This window comes from Trichosurus vulpecula, chromosome 4 (assembly GCF_011100635.1).
Source record: "Trichosurus vulpecula isolate mTriVul1 chromosome 4, mTriVul1.pri, whole genome shotgun sequence".
In the NCBI taxonomy this organism is placed as follows: Eukaryota; Metazoa; Chordata; class Mammalia; order Diprotodontia; family Phalangeridae; genus Trichosurus; species Trichosurus vulpecula.
Genome location: NC_050576.1, coordinates 282,135,611 through 282,155,343, shown reverse-complemented (window position 1 = coordinate 282,155,343; position 19,733 = coordinate 282,135,611). Strand labels below are relative to the sequence as shown.

The following is a 19,733-nucleotide window of genomic DNA, read 5'->3' as shown; positions in this document are numbered from 1 at the left end:
CTCTGGGCCGCTGCCAGCCTCCAGTGGAGTGGCCTTCACCTTAACCTCCTGGCCCTCACGCCCCCTCTCATCCCCGGGCCGCTTAGCATAAACAAAGGGAAGAGGGGGGCGGCCTGGGCACCGCCCCCGGCGCCTGCCTCCGTCTCCCCCAAAGTCTAGAGGAGCCCAGCCCAGCCCTCTCCCCAAGAATTCACCTCCGGCCGCCCGGCCCCCTTACCTTGGCCTCGCATTTCCGATGACAGGAGAAGCTGCAGACTGAAAGAGAGCGAAACACAGAAAGAAAGTTTGTAGCCGCGAGCTATGAAATGGAAACTCAGGAGAAATCTCCTCCCACCCTCGCCCGCAATCCCGAGAGCAGGAGGGAGGGGAGCGGGGAGCGGGGTGCTCGGAATGGGGAGGGGGCCAGGGGAAGAATGAATGAAGGATGGCTTGTCGGAGCTCACCCCCGAGGAGCCCGGGACCGTGGGGACTATCAGAGACCCCGCAGGCGGACAAGCCCCATGCCCGGCGCAGCTTAGGGAGACGAGAGCGACCTGGCAGCGGCTGCTGCTGCTGCTGCTGCTGGGGGAGGGGGCCCAGCTTCCCACGCTGGCCGGGGGCCAGAAGCAGAGGTGGCCGAGGGCCTCAGGTATGGGGCCCGCCCCCTACCCACCCCCCTGCCCCCACCCCCACCCCGTGCCCGGACCACAGACCGCCCGCAGTTGCCCACCTCCCAACCACTCCACCATCTCGGGTTCAGACTATACCCTGACACGCCAGCCGGCCCAGAACTGCCCCGGGATCCCACTCCTCTCTCCACTCTCCCTCTCCCCTCCTCCATCTCCTCTAGGAGCTCGACATGGCTGGGAGAAAATCCAGGCACAGCAGAAAAACTCACAAGTTCAAGGGGCACCCAGCACTTACAACCAGCCAGCCCCCTCCAAGGGACCCAAGAACAGAGCTGCGAGACACACGCCACACACAGTCACACAAGATACCCATAGGTAGGCACCTGGACACAGACTGCGAGGCACATGCACGCAGGGCCGCTGCCCCACAGCACACTCATACACATACAGGTCTCTCTTTCCACCCTCCCACTGCCAGAAGCAGGAATCAAATTTCCTAGCGGGTTCCCCTCTGCCTGGAATGTCCCCAGCCCACCCTGGGCCCCCAGCCCCCACTCCTGGTTCCTCGAGGGCCCAGCCCCACAGCCCAGTTGCTCAGCAAAGGCATTTTGTCATTCTCCCACTCCTTCTAGGTTCAGGAGTGAGGTGAGGTTTCCTGCCTTGGTTGTTTGGTGTTGGTGGAGCCAACAAGGGAGCCATCCAAGGGAGATGGGAACAGAAATGGGAACATTGTGGGCTGGGAGACTTGCTGACCCAGAAAAGGTGAGCCCTCAGAAACCAATCAATCCCGAATCCTCTGCCCAGGAGCTTGACGAAAATTCCTAAGCCTCCCCCTCCCCCCCACGGGTCAACCCCTCAGTCACAATTTGACTCATCATAGCCCTTCTGGGAAAGCTCACTACTTCTCTTTAAAATTTTTGCCTTCTTGTTACATCACAATTATGTATACTCTTCCTTCTACCTCCACCTCACTCCATCCCATAACCCTCCCCATTAACAAATCAGAACAGTCAAGCAAAACTAACCAACACAGCAACTGTCTGTTCACAGATGACATCTGGAGTCATTTGACAGCCAGAATCAGTCACCTGACCTCTGGATACCCTATTGGTCATTACGCTTACTTTGAACGAAGTGGTTTTTCTGCGGTGTTGTCAGGTTCGAATATTGCAGTTATTTTGTATACTGCTCACCTAGTTCTGCTCATCTTCTCTGTTCATGCAAGTTTCCCTATGTTGTTTTTTTTCCAGAATCCTTCAAATGCATCTTTTTATGACACATTAACTACATTCCTATTACTAGCTTTGTGACCCAGTCCAAGTCACTTCTCTTTTTCTCATCTTTAAAATGGGGGGAATAATAGCATCTACTTCATGGGATGATTGTGAAGGTCAAATGAAATAATATGTAAATGCAAAATACTCTGTGAACCTCAAAGATCGACTTCAGGTCTTTTATTTATTTATTTGTCTTTTTGGTTTCATTCCCCACCCCCCACCAAAAAAAAGTGTTTTTGTGGATATTTTGGTTTCTTTTTGTCTTTGGTTTCTGTAGAGTAAATGCCCAGTGGTAGGTCAAAGGGTTTGAACAGTTCAGTAATTTTTCTCAACTAATTCCAAATTATTTTCCAGAATAACTGGGTCAATTCACAACCCCAACAATAACTTATTAGTGTGCCTGATTTCCCACATTCCATCTTGTAGCATCTTGGCCAATTTAATGGGGATAATGTGAAACCTCAGAATTATTTTAATTTGCATGTCTCGTCATAAATGATTTGGAGTTACTTTCCCATATGGTTACAGACAGTTTGTTGTTGTTGAGTAGTTTTTTTCAGTCATGACCTACTCTTCGTACCCCTATTTGGGGTTTTCTTGGCAGAGATACTGGAGTGGTTTGCCATTTCCTTCTCCACCTCATTTTAGTGATGAGGAAACTGAGGCAAACAAGGTGAAGTGACTTGTCCAGGGTCACACAGCTAGAAAGTGTCTGAGGCTGGATTTGAACTCAGGCATGGTACTCTATCCACTGCACCACCTAGCTGCCCCACAGATGGTTTACATTTCTTCTCTTAAGAATTTCATGTCCTTTGTTCATGTCCTTTACCCACTGTATGTGTTGGGGAATGGCTCTTGGTCTTCTATATTGATGTCCCTCTCTCCCCTTCTACAGGGGCCAGCACTAGGGCTTTGGTTTCTCTGTATTGTCCAGAGGAAGAGAAGGGAGAGAAGAAAGGCTGGAGTTGGGTGGAACTTGGAAGGGTGTAACCAGTACCTAACCCTGGCCCTGGCCCTGGCCCTGGTCCCTGTCCTCCAACAACTGTTTTCCAGCCTACGTCCAGTTTCTGTGACTCAGCTCTGCAGCTGGCCAACGTCCTATACTGCTGAGCAAGGTTTTCCTGACCCCATTGCACCACCCTTGCCCTGCCTACTACTTGGTTCTTCTCCATCCCCAGACTAGTCCAGGGCATGCCTCAGCACTCCTTTCCCTCCACCACCCTTCCCCCATCCCCAGAGCCTGAACTTCCCTTTCTGACACTGGCAGGCTTAGTAACTGAGTTCCTCTCTCTGGGTGTGGAGTGAAGGAAATAAAAAAGATCCAAGAGTCCTCCTAGACAGGCAGACCATCCCTTTGCCTTTGAACAGGGTGCCTTCACCTAACCTAGACCAAGAAGTAGGGCTCTCCTGTCCTAGGAGATCACCAGAGAAGTGGTAGCTGCTTTATTTTCCTTCAATCTTCTATTCCTTCACATCCCTGAGAGTCAGGGATCTCTCTAATGTCTGATTTGCAAATATAAGATCATAGAATTTAGAACTTGAAGACACCTCAGATACCATTTTAGCCCAGCTCCTTAATGTAACAGATGTAGAAACCAAGGTGTAGCCTGAGGAAAGGATTTGGCCAAGTCACCCTGACAGAGCTGGGATTTGAACCCCAAACCTCTGTCTGATTCCAGCACCACACTGACTCCCATTGCCCTAGGCTGGCCCACAGCATTCAGGGCACTATTCAAAGCAAACATCTACAATGCTGAGCTAGCAGAACAATGTGAGGATATCTAGAAGCCTGACCTGAAAGAACTGAAACACCAGGGATGAAGTCAACACCACCAGTGATCCATCACAGAAAACACAGGCTGCCCACTTCCAACTGGCTGGCTGTTCCCCAGGGAACCAGCCACCTGGGACCCTGAGGGGTCAGATTAATTGGACTCTGGGGTGCAGGTTCCAGGGATGAGAGGCATGACCAGGCATCCAACCGTTCAGTCATTTATTCAACAAACAGTTATAAACAACTACTGTTTATGGAGTACTGTGCTGTATTGGTGAGGTGAGGCCAGAATATCTTGGCTCAGCATTCCTTATCCTCCTTAATTCTAGGGTCATCCTTCCATTGAATATTTCCAGTTTATCTTGGATGTAGCTTGTTTGTACATAGTTATTTGCATATTATCTCCTCTATTAGACCGGGAACCCCTTGAGATCAGTGATTATCTTTTACCCTTCTTTGTATCTGAAGCAATTAGCACAGTGCCTGGCACATGGGAGTAGCAGATGTCAAAGTGGATAGAATGATAGCCCTGGAGTCAGGAAGACCTGAATTCAAATCTAGCCTTAGACACTAACTATCATCTGGGCAAATCACTTAATCCTGTTTGCTTCAGTTTACTCATCTGTAAAGTGGAGATAATTAGACAGCATCTACCTGCCAGGGCTGTTATGTGGATCAAATAGATAATCTTTGTTTAAAAAAAATGTTTAGTACAGTGTCTGGCACATAGTAGGCACTATGTAAATACTTATTCTCTACCTACCTAACCCAGAGTTAGTAGTAGAAACCAGAAGTAGGAATAGAAACCAACCAGCCACCCCCAGATCACGAGTTCCTTGTACTCATTTCTCTAGAGCCAACCACACAGTACACACATCAGTCACCCAGCCTTGGGGCCCCCGAATCTCTAGCACTCCACCCAAGGAGAATGGGCCAGGGAGGATCCCGGCAACCACTGATGAAGACACTCAACCTAATTGAGCAAGCTATGAATCTAGCGTTCCTCTGCCCATTCATTCACTGGATCTATTACTCTTCATTCCCACTTGCCCTACTTCGCACCACAATCACACACTGGCCATTCTTACTTTTCCCTCCTTTCTCCATCAGAATTACTACCACCTCCACCTCTTTCAAGAAAGCCCAGAGTGTCCTGATACCACCACCGCCACCACCATCATTACCACGTATTTATTAAGTACTCACTACATGCTATTCACCGGAAGGACAGATACCGAAACTGAAGCTTAGATATTTCAGCCACACAATGAGAAGACAGGACTCATTGGAAAAGATCCTGATGTTGGGAAAGATTGAAGGCCAAAGGAGAAGGGGACAGCAGAGGATGAGATGGATAGATGGTGTCATGGAAACAATGAACGTGAGACTGGACAGACTTGGAGAGATAGTGAAGAAGAGAGAGGCATGGCATGCTATGGTCCACAGGGCCATGAAGAATAGGACATGACTGGACAACAACAAATATTATATGCCAGGCTCTATGCTAACCACCACCTTATAAACACTGTTTTTAAAATCACAAACACTGATAGAGAAACACAGAGCAGACTGCCTCCCCCTAAACTTCAGGAGCCCTTTTGATAACCCATCCTCTCAATTCCCAAGGCTTATCACCTCCAAATCATCTCTGACTCCTTTCTCCTCATCCATCAAATCAGTTGACAAGCCCTGTGGACTCTACCTCTCCAATACAGCTAGCATCAGTTCCTTCTTCTCCACTCTTATTTGCAAAGGAGACAGGACCGGGGTGGGGGGGACCCTAGTGCTTGTCTTCATCTGGTAGATGGTAAGGTGGATAGAGCACAGGATAGAGACAGGAAGACTTGAGTTCAAATCTAGCCTCGGACACTTACTAGCTATATGACACTTGGCAAGTCACTTAACCTCTGCCTCAGTTTCTTCGACTGTAAAATGAAGACAATGACAGCACCCTCCTCCCTGAGTTGTGAAGACCAAATGAAACAATATTTGTAAAGTGCTTAGAACAATGCCATTACATAGCAGGTGCACTTCCCTCCACCCTCATCTCCTCTTGCCTACACCATCTTCTAGTTGTTCTTTTTGAGTGGCAGCATAATGTAGCACTGGGCATGGAGTGAGGCAAAACCTGAGTTCAAATCCTGCCCCTGCTATTTACCAACTCAAGTGCTCTGAGAAATTCCTTTAACCCCCTAAGCCTCCACCTGTAAAATGAGGATAATGCCAATCCTCCCAACCTCGAAGGATCAATGAGAATAATACACACAAAAAGCTTTGCAACCCTTCAGGCATTATATACAGCTATCAGTTATAGTTAATCTTCTGTTCTCTTGCACCCATCCTTTCATGCCACCTGAATCACCATCCCTAAGTTAACAGTCTGTTCACATCACTCTTCTATTCAAAAATCTTTCCTCACTCTCCATCACCACTGACCACAGTATAAAGTGCTGATGCTGGCCCTTAAGATCTGTCGTTATCTGGCTTCCACCCACCTCGGCAGTCTTATCTCACAGCATTCCCATTCATGTGCCAGCCGAACAAGACCTCTCTCCATCCTCTGTTCCCACCCCAAACTTTCCCAATCTGCTCCTGCCCAGACCTCGGAGCTTGGGATGGGTTCTTCTCAAACAATCATCTTGGTGAGTTCCCCTTCCTTCGAGGTCTTCAAACAGAGGCTGTAAAGCCATTTATCAGCTATGATCTGGTGGTGTTTCCTTTCCAGTAGGGATTGGACTACATAGCCAAAGAAGTGAGTCTCTTCCAAAACTCAAATTCTGTGATTCTATAATCTATAGACATAATATAGATTTTATTTATATATACATATATATTCTATAATCTCCTGAAGTCTCTCCCTTCATCTAAGGTCCAATTCAGGAGCCACCACCCCCCCACCTCCCCGAGTAAACCCTCTTCTGCCTTTTCCCCTACCCCAACATGAAAGTGACCTTTTCTCTCCTTATATTTCTCATAATACATTGCCTGGGCCTCTCCTTTGCACTCTTATCACCCATCCCCATGTCACAGTTTTTGTTCCTGTATGTTGCTGTTCAGTCATTTCAGTCTTGTCTGACTCTTCATGACCCCATTTGGGATTTTCTCGGCAGAGAGTGGTTTGCCATTTCTTTCTCCAGCTTATTTCTCCAGCTAGTAAGTGTCTGAGGCTGGATTTGAACTCAAGTCTTCCTGCCTCTGGGCCTAAAGTTCTATCCACTGGCCACCTAGCTGCCCCTTATTTGTGTACACTATCTCTTTATTAGATGGTAAGCTAGTTGAGAAGATGGTAAGCTAGTTGTGTCTTTGTACTTTCAGGCCGAAGACATGGACATTTAAGAAATGGTAGGTGAACTGAACTGAGATTCTTCTTCCCTTCAAGGATGTGGCTTATAAAAGGGGAAAGAGGTTCAGTGGTATTCCCTTTATGAAAACCTCAGAGATCTAGGGAATACCCATTTTGGGAAGGACTTCCAGGAGGCCTTTCTCAAACCAACCACTGGGTTACACCATTTCACCACCCCCATGACAACATGCCAGGTCCACAGCAAGGACACAGGCACGCTCTGAGGATTCAAGGGCTTGGGCTGCAAGGGTGGAGTGGGCGTGGCTCAGTCCAACCTCCTCTTTTTACAAACAGAAAAACTAGACCCCAGAGAGGAGAAGGGACTTGTCCATGGCTCCACAGCTAGTAAGGAAGAGCCCAAGTTCAAGCTCAGGTTGTCTGATTTCAGATCCAGAGTTCTTTGAACCAAAAGCAAAACTCTTATCCTAGGAGCTCTAGATAGACCCTGAGAGGTCCAGAACAACTGGTAAATCAATGTGCTCTACCATAATAAAGAGATCAACAGTAAATAAACAAGACCCTTGGAGAGCTGGAGAACAATGAGAAAAACAGGGAGGAAACCTCAGGCCAGTCCTCCCCCTCCCTCTCATCCCCTCCCCTCTTTTCTTCCTCCTCCTTCTCTCTTCCTCCTCCTCCTTTCTTCCTCCTCTTTCTTCTCCTCTTCCCTTTCTTCTCCCCTCTCCTTTCTCCTCCTTCTCTTCCTCCTTTCCCCTGTCCTTTTCTTCTCTATTCTCATCTCTCCTTCCACCTCTCCTCTCTTCCCCTCTCTTCTTCCTCTTTCTTCTCCTCTCCCCTCCCTTCTCCCCTCCTTTCTCCCCCTTCTCTTCCTCCTCTCCCCTGTCCTTTCCTTCTCTATTCTCATCTCTTTCCACCTCTCCTCTCCTCTCTCTTCTTCTCCTTTTTGCTCTCCCCTCTACTTCTCCTCCCCTCTCCTCTCCTCTCTCCTTCCCTTCCCTTGGGACCCTGCCTGAAATGACCCCTCAAACATACACTCTCAGGTAGTATTGCAACTTCATAGCCCTTAGCTCAATCATCAGCTGGGCTGCCACATGTTTTGTCTTTGGTGGTGAGGGTTGGGATGTTGGAGGGGGGTGATTTCCTGCCTCCTGGGAACACAGGAAGCCTGCATTGTTGGAACCTAAATGGCCCTTTCCTCCTCAGTTCAACCATCGGAAAATGAGCAAATAGCTGGCTTGCACCTGATTCCACTGATAACAGGAGGCTTGGCTCAACCCTGTCCTTTCCCTAGGGTCCCACTATCCCAGAGCATGGAAAGACACAGCTTCTCCTCCTCCTCCCTCCTTCTTTGGTTCTGATCCATCCTCTCCAAGGCCTCTGTCACACCTGGGAAACAGTACCACTAACTTATCTATGGTTAGCCAATGGGGAAAGAGGCTGGGATTGGATTCTGTATGGTTCTTGTCTTCCAAAAGGCTCAATACTATAACTGAGTAAAAACACATATGGACACTTCATGGCTTAACTCCAACCCAGCCTTGTTGGGAGGAACTCACATGCTGTCCCTCATGGGCAAAAATCTGGCCCCTCTCAGCTTGTAGGGAAACGGAGGTTGGACTAAATGATCTCTCTGGTCCCCTCTCGTTCCCATATTCCATAAACTATCATAGAGGCAGTTCACCCTATAGACCCCCGGGGGAAAGAGAAGGGAGGTGAGACAGAGGTTCTAAAAATCCCCATGTAAACTGAGCATTGTCCTCATGTTGCCCAAATAAATAGGAGACGTGACTCAGTATAACAAATAATCAAGCACACCTTTTGCAAAATGAATAAAAAAGAATGTCTCGCACATATGGGATGGATCGATGTGTCTCACACATATGCATACGATTGTTGTTCAAATGTCATAGATACTGTTGATTGATAAAGTACAAAACCATTTGAAAACACTGTTAAATTCAGAGTAGGTTTTCTTTTGTTGTTATGCATTTTCTCCATTAATGGATATACAATAGAGAGGGACTGTGTTCTAATGGATAGGGGGCTTTGGGGCCAAGAAGAACTGGGCTCAAGCCCCTCCTCCGACATATACTGGCTACATGGCCCTGGCCAATTCACTTAACCTCTCAATGTTCTAGGTGACTTCCTAAGACTATAAGCTGAAGAGAAGCTGCTGATCGGTATTAGTAGAAGGAATTTCCTTACCTGGAAAGGTTCTTCCTCCCCCCTATAAATGAAATCACAGGTCCAGCCCCTATCCTGAATAAGACATCACACTGTGTGAGTGAGGTGGGGTGGGGGAGAGGCTGGAATGTTTAAAAATGATCCTCCTTCACCAACCCTGGGCTTAAGTCAGACTTCCAGTAATGTGCAGGATCCTTAGGAGCACCCAGCCCCATGCCAGGATTTCCCTACTATACAGTCAGGTGATCCCCTCCTTGAAATAAAAGGAAGATGCAAATGTAGCCAGACTGGACCAAATGAATGGTTTCCTTCCCCTGGTCCCCAACTTACATGAGATCATTCATGCATGGAAGTCTAGATTCTTGGGTTCGAATCCCACCTTAGACACTTAGTAGCTGTGTGGCCCTAGGCAAATCACTTAATCTCTCTGAGACAGCTTCCTCACCTACAAAATGAGGGTGGTAACAGCACCTACCTCACGAGACTTGAGAGAATAAAATAAGACAAAAAATATAAAGCATTCTGCAAAGCTTTAAAGCTTATAAAAATGTCAAATGCTATTATTTTTATTTTTTAATTCTTATCTAGCCCTGGTATTTTGGGGAACTAGATTGTGAACTAGGGGGAAGGGGAAGGGGAAAGGGAAGGGGAAAGGGAAAGGGGAAAAGGGGAAAAGGAAAGGTGGAAGGGGAAGGGGAAGGGGAAAAGGGGAAGGGGAAGGGGAAAATTAATTCCATGCTGCACCTAAACCCAGCACCAGACTTGGACTCAAAGAACAGGGGATAAGTTTCCCTTTCTAAGGGGGTTTCCATGGGCTGAAAGCTAAAGAAGGGGATAACCAAGGCTCATGGACCCCCAGGGATGCCCAAGCGTCTTCACTGTCCAACAAAGACCAGTAGCTGTTAACTAGAAGGGCACTGAATCTGCAGTCAGTAGATAAAAATCACACTCTCCAACCTAGAAGGATCCTGAAAGGTCTAATCCAACCTTCATTTTATAGATGGGGAAACAGAGTTAAGTGACTTGCCAAAGGTCACACACAGTTATTAATGAACAGAGCTAGGATTCAAATCTGAAGTCATAATTACTATTTAGCTAGCATTTAAATAGTGTTTTAAGGTTTATGAAACACTTTCTCTATGTTGTCTCACCTGATCCTCACAATAACCCTGTAAGAAGAGTACTGCTATAATACTCATTTGATGGAAGAGACTGGGGAGGTTTATGTGACTCGTTCAGGGTCACACAGCCAGCACTCCCAATAATACCAACACCAATAATAACATAACAGAGAGCAATGTAAATGGCGCTTCAAGATTCACAAAGGGCTTTCCAAATATTAACTCATTTTATCCTCACAATAACCCTGGGAGGGGGGTGCTATTATTATTATTACTACTACCATTTTACAGATGAAGAAACTGAGGGAGATGATGGTTAAATGACTTCACCAAGGCCACAGAGCTAGGAAGTATCTGAGATTGAATTTGAACTCAGGTCCTTCTGACTCTAGGTCTAACATTTTATCCACTGAGTCACCAGCTACGAGTCAGAAAACACAGACTTCAGTCACAACTCTGTCACTTGTTCCCTGAGAACGTAAGGAACCCTATGCCAGGCAACAAAGAAGTCTAAAGTCCTGACCCTGAATTCCCAACAACTGTAAGTCATTTATGCTAATTCCTCCCTCCCTCCCTTCTTTCTTTCTTTCCTTCCTTCTTTTTCCTTCCTTCCTTCTCCCTCCTTTCTTCCCTCTTTTCTCTCCTCCTTCCTGCCTCCTTTCTTCTTTCCTTACTTCCTCCCTTCTTCCCTTTCTTCCACCCTCCCTTCTTCTCTCCCTTCTCTCCCTCTTTCCTATCTGCATCCTTCTTTCTTTCCTTACTTCCTCCCTTCTTCCCTTTCTTACTCCATCCCTTCTTCCCTTCCTTCTCTCCTTCCTTCCTCCCTCCCTCCTTTCCTTCCTCTTTCCCTCTTTTCTTTCCTTCCTCCCTCTCTTCTTTCCTCCCTTTCTTCCCTCCCTGCCTTCCTTCTTTCCTTTCTCCCATCCTCCTTGCCTTCCTTCCTTTTATCCCTTCCTCTCTCCTTTCCTTTCTCCCTCCATTTCTTCTTTATTCTTTCCTTTCCTCCCTTTCTTCCTCCCTCTCTCCCTTTCTTCTTTCCTTTCCTCCACTCCTCCCTCCTTCCCTCTCCTTCCTTCCTCAAACATTCAGTATGTACAGTATGAAAATTGGGGGGAATGGGAAAGATACAAAGTTGAGAACCCACCTGGCCCCTGGCCTCCAGGAGCTAGAAGTGAGAAGGATGATGAAGCAAACACAGATGCCTAGAATATACCGCCCCACTCCTAAGTGCACTTGGGAGGTGCAGGACAAAAACACTTAGATAAGGATCGATAAGTGTGAAGCAGTGTATGCTAAGTGACCCATGGGCTGTGACTAATTGAGGAATTCAGAGTGAATCCAGCATTTACTAAGTAGCTACTATGTGCGAGGGTCTGGAGACACCAATACAGGACAGGATGGTCCTGCCTTCCAAGAGCTTCCTGGGGGACAGAGGAGAGGGACAGTTGCAGCCAATGCTTTGCATGATTCAGCAGGTACATTGGGAAGTCCAATACAGGGCAAGATGTCTTAGAGGCAAAGGAAGGGTCCAAAGGGTTCTAGGAATATCTGAGGAGGGAGAAGGGAGGTCACAGACTGGGAAAAACCCTGGATCTGCAGCCAAAAGACCTGGATCCAAATCTTGACTTTAGCTATCTGTGTGACCTTGACCAAGTCAAATCATGTCTTTGAGCCTCGTAAAATGATGGGATTGGGCTAGTGGAAAGAGGGACAAGTTAGGAATCAGAGGATTTGGATTCCAGTCTCAGCTCCATCTCTTACACCCTGGGTAACCCTGGGCAAGTTAGAGCATCTCTGGACTCTGTTTCCTAATTTATGAAAATAAGGGAGATATTTGACTAAGTGATCTCAAAGGTCTTGTACCATCTCTAGATCTTATAATATTTATAAAGCATCCCCCACAGTGCCTGGAGCATAGTAGATGCTATAAAAATGCTAGCTATTAAAATTATTAAAACGGATAGAGCACTGGACCTGGGGTCAGGAAGACCTGAGTTCAAATCTTGCTTCAGACACATACTAGCTGTGTGACCCTGGGCAAGTCATTTAACCCTGTTGGCCTCAGTTTCTTCATCTGTAAAATGAGCTGGAGAAGGAAATGGCAAACCACTCCAGTGTCTCTGCCAAGAAAATCCCAAAAGGGGTCACAGAGAGTGGAACAAAAATGAAAAACAAACAAATGAAACAATCTAACCTAAGTATTTTAGATATGAAGAAACTGAGCCCCAAAGAGGTTAAACACTTTACCCAATGTCACCCAGATAGTAGGGTGCAAAGCCAGAATCAAGCTCAGAGAACAGGAGGCAACAAAGGCATAATGGGGAGGGGGGACCTACAGTGGGTTTGGAGTCAGGTGAGATGTGGGTTCAAATCCTGGCTGTTCTACTTACAAGCTGGATGACCTTATAGTCATTCTTTAACCTCTCTGAGCTTCATCTCCAAAATGATGGGATTGAAGACAAGTTCTAGATTCCTTCTATTTCCAAATCCTAAATTCCAATCACTGCAGGTTCTGAGTTCAAAGCAAATTTGCCTTTTAGAAACTGGCATGGGCCCCCAGAGGTGGAATGGACTTGTCTAGGGTCATCTAGATACTGGAGGTTCAAGTCAAAATAAAAGTAAGTACAAGGTAACAAAGAAATAAATACATGGCTGTTGGAAGAAGGCATTAGCAGCTGTGAAGATCAGAAAGATTTCAAGCCAAAGGCAGCCAGCCCCTTGAGCTGGGACTTGAAGGAGATCAGAGACAGAGAAAGGGAAAGAGATAGAAACAGAGAGAGAGAGAGAGAGAGAGAGAGAGAGAGAGAGAGAGAGAGAGAGAGAGAGAAAGGAGAGAGGGGGAGAGAGATGAAGGGAAGAGAGACAAGGAGGAAGAGAGAGACACACACAGAGAGGGATAGAGAGACAAGGAGGAAGGGAGAGGAGAGAGAGGAAGAGATGAGAGAAGGGGAGAGATATGACAGAAGAGGAAGAAAAACAGAAAGAGAAACAGGGAGAGAAAGAGACAGGGGGAGGGAAGAGAGAAACAGACAGAGCGGGGAGAAAGAAAGATGGGAGAGAGAGGGAGAGAGATAGAGAAATTAGAGAGAGAAAGAGAGAAGGGGGAGGGAGTGTGGAGAGAAACAGAGGAGAGGAGAGAGACCAAAAGAGAGAGATAAAGATACAGAGAGAGAAACAGACAAAAGGAAAGACCAAGAGAGGAAGGAAGGAAGGAAGGAGAGAGAGAGAGAGAGAGAGAGAGAGAGAGCTGAAATCAAGGAAACACAACCTGTCATGTACTTGGAGGTCTTTGTAGAAATTTGTCCTTTCCTGCAAGCTCCTTGAGGGCAAAGCCAACATCTATGTTTCTTTCTATCTCCCATAGTGCATACGACAGTACCAAGAACACAATAGGAATCTTATGTGTGTATAGATGTTGCATAACAATTTGTATATTTATATATTACTGTCATGTCTCACCTTGGTGTACATAAAAGTAATAAAAAGCCTCTATTTTATACGGTTAAAAAAATATGTCCTTTATTTTCCACCACCCTCCCAATTCTAGAATATTTTGTGTTTGATATTTCCACCCTTTCCTCTCCTTAATAAGTTAAAGGAGGTGATAGAAGAACTTGCTAAGAGGACCAGCCCATTTCTGGTCCCCTTTTTATCTTTCAAAGAAGAGTCAAGGAGCTGGGATGACTTGGTTGGTAGAGAAGGCTGAGGTTTAATTCAGTCATGGTTTTCATCTCTAACTTACTTTTTGGGGACAAAATGAGTTTTCTTTTTATTCTAGTTAAATTTTTCATTACTTTAAAGTCAGCATTTAATGCAAACACCAACTTAACAGCAATCCAACCAACAACTGGGCTGAATCTCCAACCCATTGGAGCCATTTAAATTGGAACCATTTACAGCCATCTGTTTTTCACCTACAAGGAGAATAGGATCCAAATGAGCTGAAACTGCAGCTGGAGGGAGCACAGAAGGGCTCATACTTTTCATACTCTGAGGGTTGTAAGTTGTTGGGGGGGAGCTGTGAAATCTCCTTATACTTAGTTCCTTAAAATAGGGGAAACCCCCATCTGTCTGGCCGGAGTCAGCACCTGCCAACACACCTAGAAAATAGAGGGGAAGACCATAAGAATTCGAGCTGAAAGGGTCCTTAGAGATCATCTGGTCCAACCTGATCTCTTTTTACGTTTGAGGAAACTGAGGCCCAGAAAGGGGCAGCTATTTTTGCAAGGTTGAATAAGAAAAGAGGCAAGAATTTAAGCTCCGGTCTTCAACTGTTAAGTCCAACCTTCTTCCACTACACCCAAACGCACAATGACCTCAGGAGTGCTGAGTAGCCCCTGGAAGTCTTTAAGCACCAAGAGCTCTAAATCTGAGCTGGCCAGCAAGGACGCAAAAAGGAAGGAAACCACTGAGTACAAAATGGAATGGGGCAAAAGGTGAACCAGCCCAGATGTGCTGCCCACCGCAGTGGGGAGGGGAGAGCAGTCACAGAGATGTCACTGAGTCACCCGGTTGAGGAATCCTTCAGGCATGGACTAGGGACCCCTGGGAACCCGAGATGGTAACAAGGAGGCAAATAGAAACCTCACTCATTTTTCCCATTTCTCCATGCAGAAGCTATGGGGAAGGTCCCTGTCCCTTTAAGGGTAGATAGATCCTCCCTGGGGCTCTAGAGGTCTGCTGGCTAGGCAGGGAAGTGTGGGAAGGGAGAGGCTCTGAGGGTTGGGCCTGTTGTCACTCACAGCCGTTCAGAGGGGCAGGTCTTGGGTCTCAGAATTGGTTGGCTGGTCATTCTCCTAATGTTTTCTCTAGGAAGCTGCCTTGTTGGAAACAGTAAAAACTTGGAGTCAGAATGACCAGGGTCTACACCCAACTATGTCTCTGTACACTGGCTGCCAGTGGATTTAACTAGAGGATAGGTGGCCATTATCCCACCTGTCATGGAATGGGGCATTACCCCACCTGTCATAGTAGAGTATGGTGACACCAGGCATAATGACCAACCATCTCAAGTGGTTCAGCCCAATGAGTTGGTATTGTAAGAATGCATCCAGCCTGCTTTATGTTATACTACTGTGACCGAGTGATTCTTTTCTCCATTCTTTGCTTCAGTTTCCACTTTTGTAGGCACAGAGAAACATCTTGTCAGGGATAGGAATAGAAGAGAGAAAAGCAGGAAACCCATCTTCACTGGGATTTAGGGTCCTGGCTCCTTATCTGTAGGACTTCTTTACTTTCTAACCACATAATCTTGATCAAATCACCAAACCTGTGGGTGTTCAGTTTCCTTCTTTGTAAAATACCTGCCCTGTCCACTAAATCAAAGGAGAGATTGGATGTGAAAGTGTTTGGTAAATGGTAAAGAGAAACAGACATGTACTAAGACCAAAAGGTGACACATCCACCATTATTAATAAAATCCCAATCACTAGAAGGGGCTTGGAGAGGCCAACACTGTTGGATTGCTCCTTACTGCCTGTGTGACTACCACCTGTGCCTTAATTTCTTCACCCTGAGAAAAGGATTTGAACTAGATAACCTCTAAAGTCTCTTCAAGCTATAACATTCTGAGCTTGTGGTTGCCTAAATGATCATGGGATCTCTGCCCCAAAGCCAAAGACTGAGCTTCCAGCAAATCCTCCAGGTCTGGAGGTTGTCGGACTGAATGACCTCTGATATCTCTTCCACCTCTAACATTCTATGAATCTTTAATTGCCAACCTGGGAAGTCTGCACACAATTCTCCTACCCCCCGAAGACCACCTCCCCCACCCCTACCCTTAACCCCTAGCTAGGTTGTTTGTTTGTTTGGGGGGGATGTTTGTTTTTTGTTCTTGTGGCTGTTGTTGTTTTAAGTTAGAGCTTCCTTGGAGTTGACTGCATGGAGCTAATGAAGACGGAGTTCCAGCCTCCTTCTCCACCTTCCTTTTAATATCAGGTGCCCCATACTGAGCAATGCCTTTGAGGGAGGAATACCAGTCCTCCCCCCCATCTCCCTGATGCCACTGCCCTCCCACCCTACCCCTCACCAACACCACCACTTCTCCTACAGCCCATCCAGGAGCGACCAAACCAGATTGGCCACCAGCTTTCTGGTGATTTCCAGTTCACACCAGTTATATACCAGGCTCTGTACAAGGTCACTGCTGGGGCAGAAGCTGGAGCCTCAGGGACATTCACCCAGGACCCACTCTACTACCCAACTCCTTTCTTTGCCAGAGGTACCGGCTTAAAGTACTTCCCACCCAGAGGCATCTTAATAGGAGGCCAATGAGACAATGAGGAGAGTGGGGACGGACTGGGGGCCAGGGAGAGTACTAGGAGAAGGGCAGGAGAGATTGCCAGGAGAGGGACCCTGATGCAGAGGGGCAGGGGCTTGTGGTCTCATATCTATATATCTGTATATCTATATACAATATATACAATTTATACACAATCTATACACAATTTATATACAATCTATACACAATTCATATACAATATATATCTATATACAGTTTCCCATTAAAATAATTCAAGGGGCAAATAACTCAAGAGAGCAGCAGCCTATTTACAGTTGTGACGTCATTCTTAGGGCTCCAATACTCCCAGCCTCCCCACCCAGACTTTGTGGAAGGATGCTGCCACCATGTGGCCACTACTAGGTACTGAAAATATACACAAATAAGAGACCAAGAGCTCTTTCCTTTGTATCGTGGTTGGGACAATGATCTTTTTGCTTCCAATTTAGTTCAACAAAAATGTATTAAGTGCACACTATCTGCAGTGACACTGCTGGAATGGGAGAGATAAAGATTACCCAAAAAAAATCAGCCCGTGACCTCAAGGAGTCTATTATTGAGTGGGGACAAATACACAAATATTTATACTACGAGTTATAATATGGAGAGTTAAAATATGAGAAGTGTGACCATCGTGGTTGAAGTCAGGAAGACCTGAGTTCAAATCCAACCTCAGACACTTACTAGCTGCATGACCCTGGGCAAGACACTTTGGCAAACTACTCCAATATCTCTGTCAAGAAAACCTCAAATGGCTTCATGAAAACTTGGACAAAACTGAACAGGCTGTAGATGGAGCACTGGAAGATCTGGATTTGAATCCTGCCTCAGATGCTTTATAGCTGTGTAACTCAGAACAAATCTCTTGACCTCTCCGACCCTCAGTTTCTTCACCTCTAAAATGGTTGCCATAATAGCCCCTGCGGTCACCATGTTATTGTGAGGTTCAAATAAGATAATGTTGGTACAGTACTGTGAAAATCTTAAAGTGAGGACGAGATCTTCTCATAAGGTAGATGTCTGTCAATCTTATGGATTGACTTTGGTCCTAAAATGCCCAGCTCTCTTGAGTTGTTCAAGTGTTCTTCCCTAATAATAATGATTCAGATACACATAGTGCTTTACAATTTACAAAGTTTTTTTTTTATCTTATGAGTATTTATCTCCATTTTACAAATAAGGAAAGTGGCTTAGAGAGCTCAAGATCTGCCCACAGTCACATAGCTAAATGCACAACCCAATGTTCTTTCTGCTAAAACAAAACCAAACCCAATCCTACCCAGGTGTCCTGCCCTCCCACCCCACCAAGATGGGCAGTGCATATAGACCCAGCCTGCCACAGTGACCCAACACCTTTGGGTAACAGTAGGGGAAGCGAGGGAAGCGTGATCCCATTCCCTGAAGGAAAGGACTTACCTTGGACTGTCCAGGGTCTGCCCAAACCGCCCATGGGTCACCAGCCCTTCACAGAGGAGTCTGTTCCACCCAGCCTTTCCCCCTCCTCCCCAGCCCTTCGATGTCCAGTGTCCCACTCACCTTTACAGACGCTCCCCTCTCTAGTGATCACCTGCCGGCAGATGCCGCAGGGCTTCACCTTTTTGAAGGTCTTTACTTTGAAGGTGTGAGTAGTGGGTGCCTCCAGGTCTTCAGGCTGTAGCAAAGAAAGGGGCAGAGTTCTTAGGTCCAGGTGGGGGATGGGGATTACAGCACATGGGTTGGGGCTGGGAGCAATAGGAGGGAATGGTGGAAAGGAGCTCTCCTTACCCATTCTGCTGCCTGGCTGTTCTGGAACCAAACCTGCTCTCAAAGCCACTGGGTAGTGAAGAAGACTAAATTTACTTCCTATGTAAAGTGTACATTCCTATGTACATTTCTATGTACTTCTTATGACTTGGGTTCAAATGCTGCCTCCACTACCTGGATGACCTTGGGTCAGTCACTTAATTTGTCTCAACCCCCTTTTCCTCGCTATGAAAACAAGGAGGTTGGACTCTAAGGTCCCTTCAACCTATGACCTGACTGTTCAGTCTTAGCAGGCTTTGTAATTAGAACAAGGATTTTGTTTGTTTGTTTAGGTAGAACAGGGTTTATTAATGATGGTATTTATTACAAACATTTGCCAAAGTAAAAAATAATAGATGGTCAAAAAAGAAGCTATAACTCATGTTTCTGTAGCACCTTGCGAAAACCCTGGGAGGTAGGAAGTGCCAGTATGATAATAATATATATACACTTATGTATATATTATACATATACATATTATTATGGACATTATATATATACATGTACATACATATACACACATAAATACATATACATACACATGCATATACACATTATTACACACACACATATATATATATATGTAAAATCTAGTATGTTCCAGGGGTCGTGCTAAGCACCTTACAAATATCTCATTTAAACCTCACAACAACCCTGGGGGACAGGTGCTATTATCATCCTCATTTACAGATGAGGAAATGGAGGCAGACAGGTTAAGTGACCTGCCCAAGGTCACACAGCTAGTAAGCATCTGCAGCCATATTGGAACTCAGGTCTTCCTGACTCTAGTCCCGGTACTCTGCCCACACTAAACCACCTAATTGCAGTACAATCATTCCCACTGGACAGATGACGAGACTGAGACTCAGAAAGTGTAGGTGCCTTATCCATAATTGTACAGCGGAAGCCAGGATTCTAATCCAGGTCTCCTAACTCCAAATCCAATGGACATGAAGACTTTCCCTCGGTTTCTCTTTGGAAGCAAGAGAAGGAGGAAAGTTCCCACTTAAAGAGAACTCAGCCATCCCCATACAGACACCTAACTGATGAGAAGCGTCGGATGTAAAAAGGATCGGTGGTATTGACACAGGTTTTGTAGGATTTAGGGGACCTCAGAGGTCATTTAGGGCAATAAAAGTGAGGCCCAGAAAAATCACACAGTCCAGTACACCCCTTTATTTTACAAAAGCGAGGCCCCAAAAGTCACCCAGTTGGTAGAATCAGAATTCAAGTCTGAAAATCCTTCAGATTCTAAATCCAATCCTCTTTCTATCAGAAGCCCTGATCTGAAAACTCTGGACCCCCTCCCACAGCCCAAGCAGTTGGAGATCTCTCCTATGCTGAGATCCCCAGGCCCAATACCCCACAACTTCCCTTTGGAAAGCAGTATGGTAGAGGGAAAAAGA

At 46.1% G+C, this 19,733-nt stretch overlaps 1 protein-coding gene across 9 annotated transcripts in view; it reads right to left on the bottom strand.

Moving 5' to 3' along the window:
- TNS1 (tensin 1) overlaps positions 1-18,181 on the bottom strand; it is a 251,546-nt gene extending 233,365 nt beyond the window's left edge. For 4 of the 9 annotated variants that reach the window (XM_036754950.1, XM_036754952.1, XM_036754951.1 and 1 more), the window contains exons 1-2: positions 18,082-18,181; positions 218-255 (exon numbers count right to left, since the gene is read on the bottom strand). The gene's annotated coding sequence lies outside the window, so the exon portion shown is untranslated. The remainder of the gene's footprint in view (positions 1-217; positions 256-18,081) is intronic. The other 5 variants (XM_036754953.1, XM_036754954.1, XM_036754955.1 and 2 more) reach the window with 3 other exon arrangements.
- Positions 18,182-19,733: the final 1,552 nt, after the last annotated feature.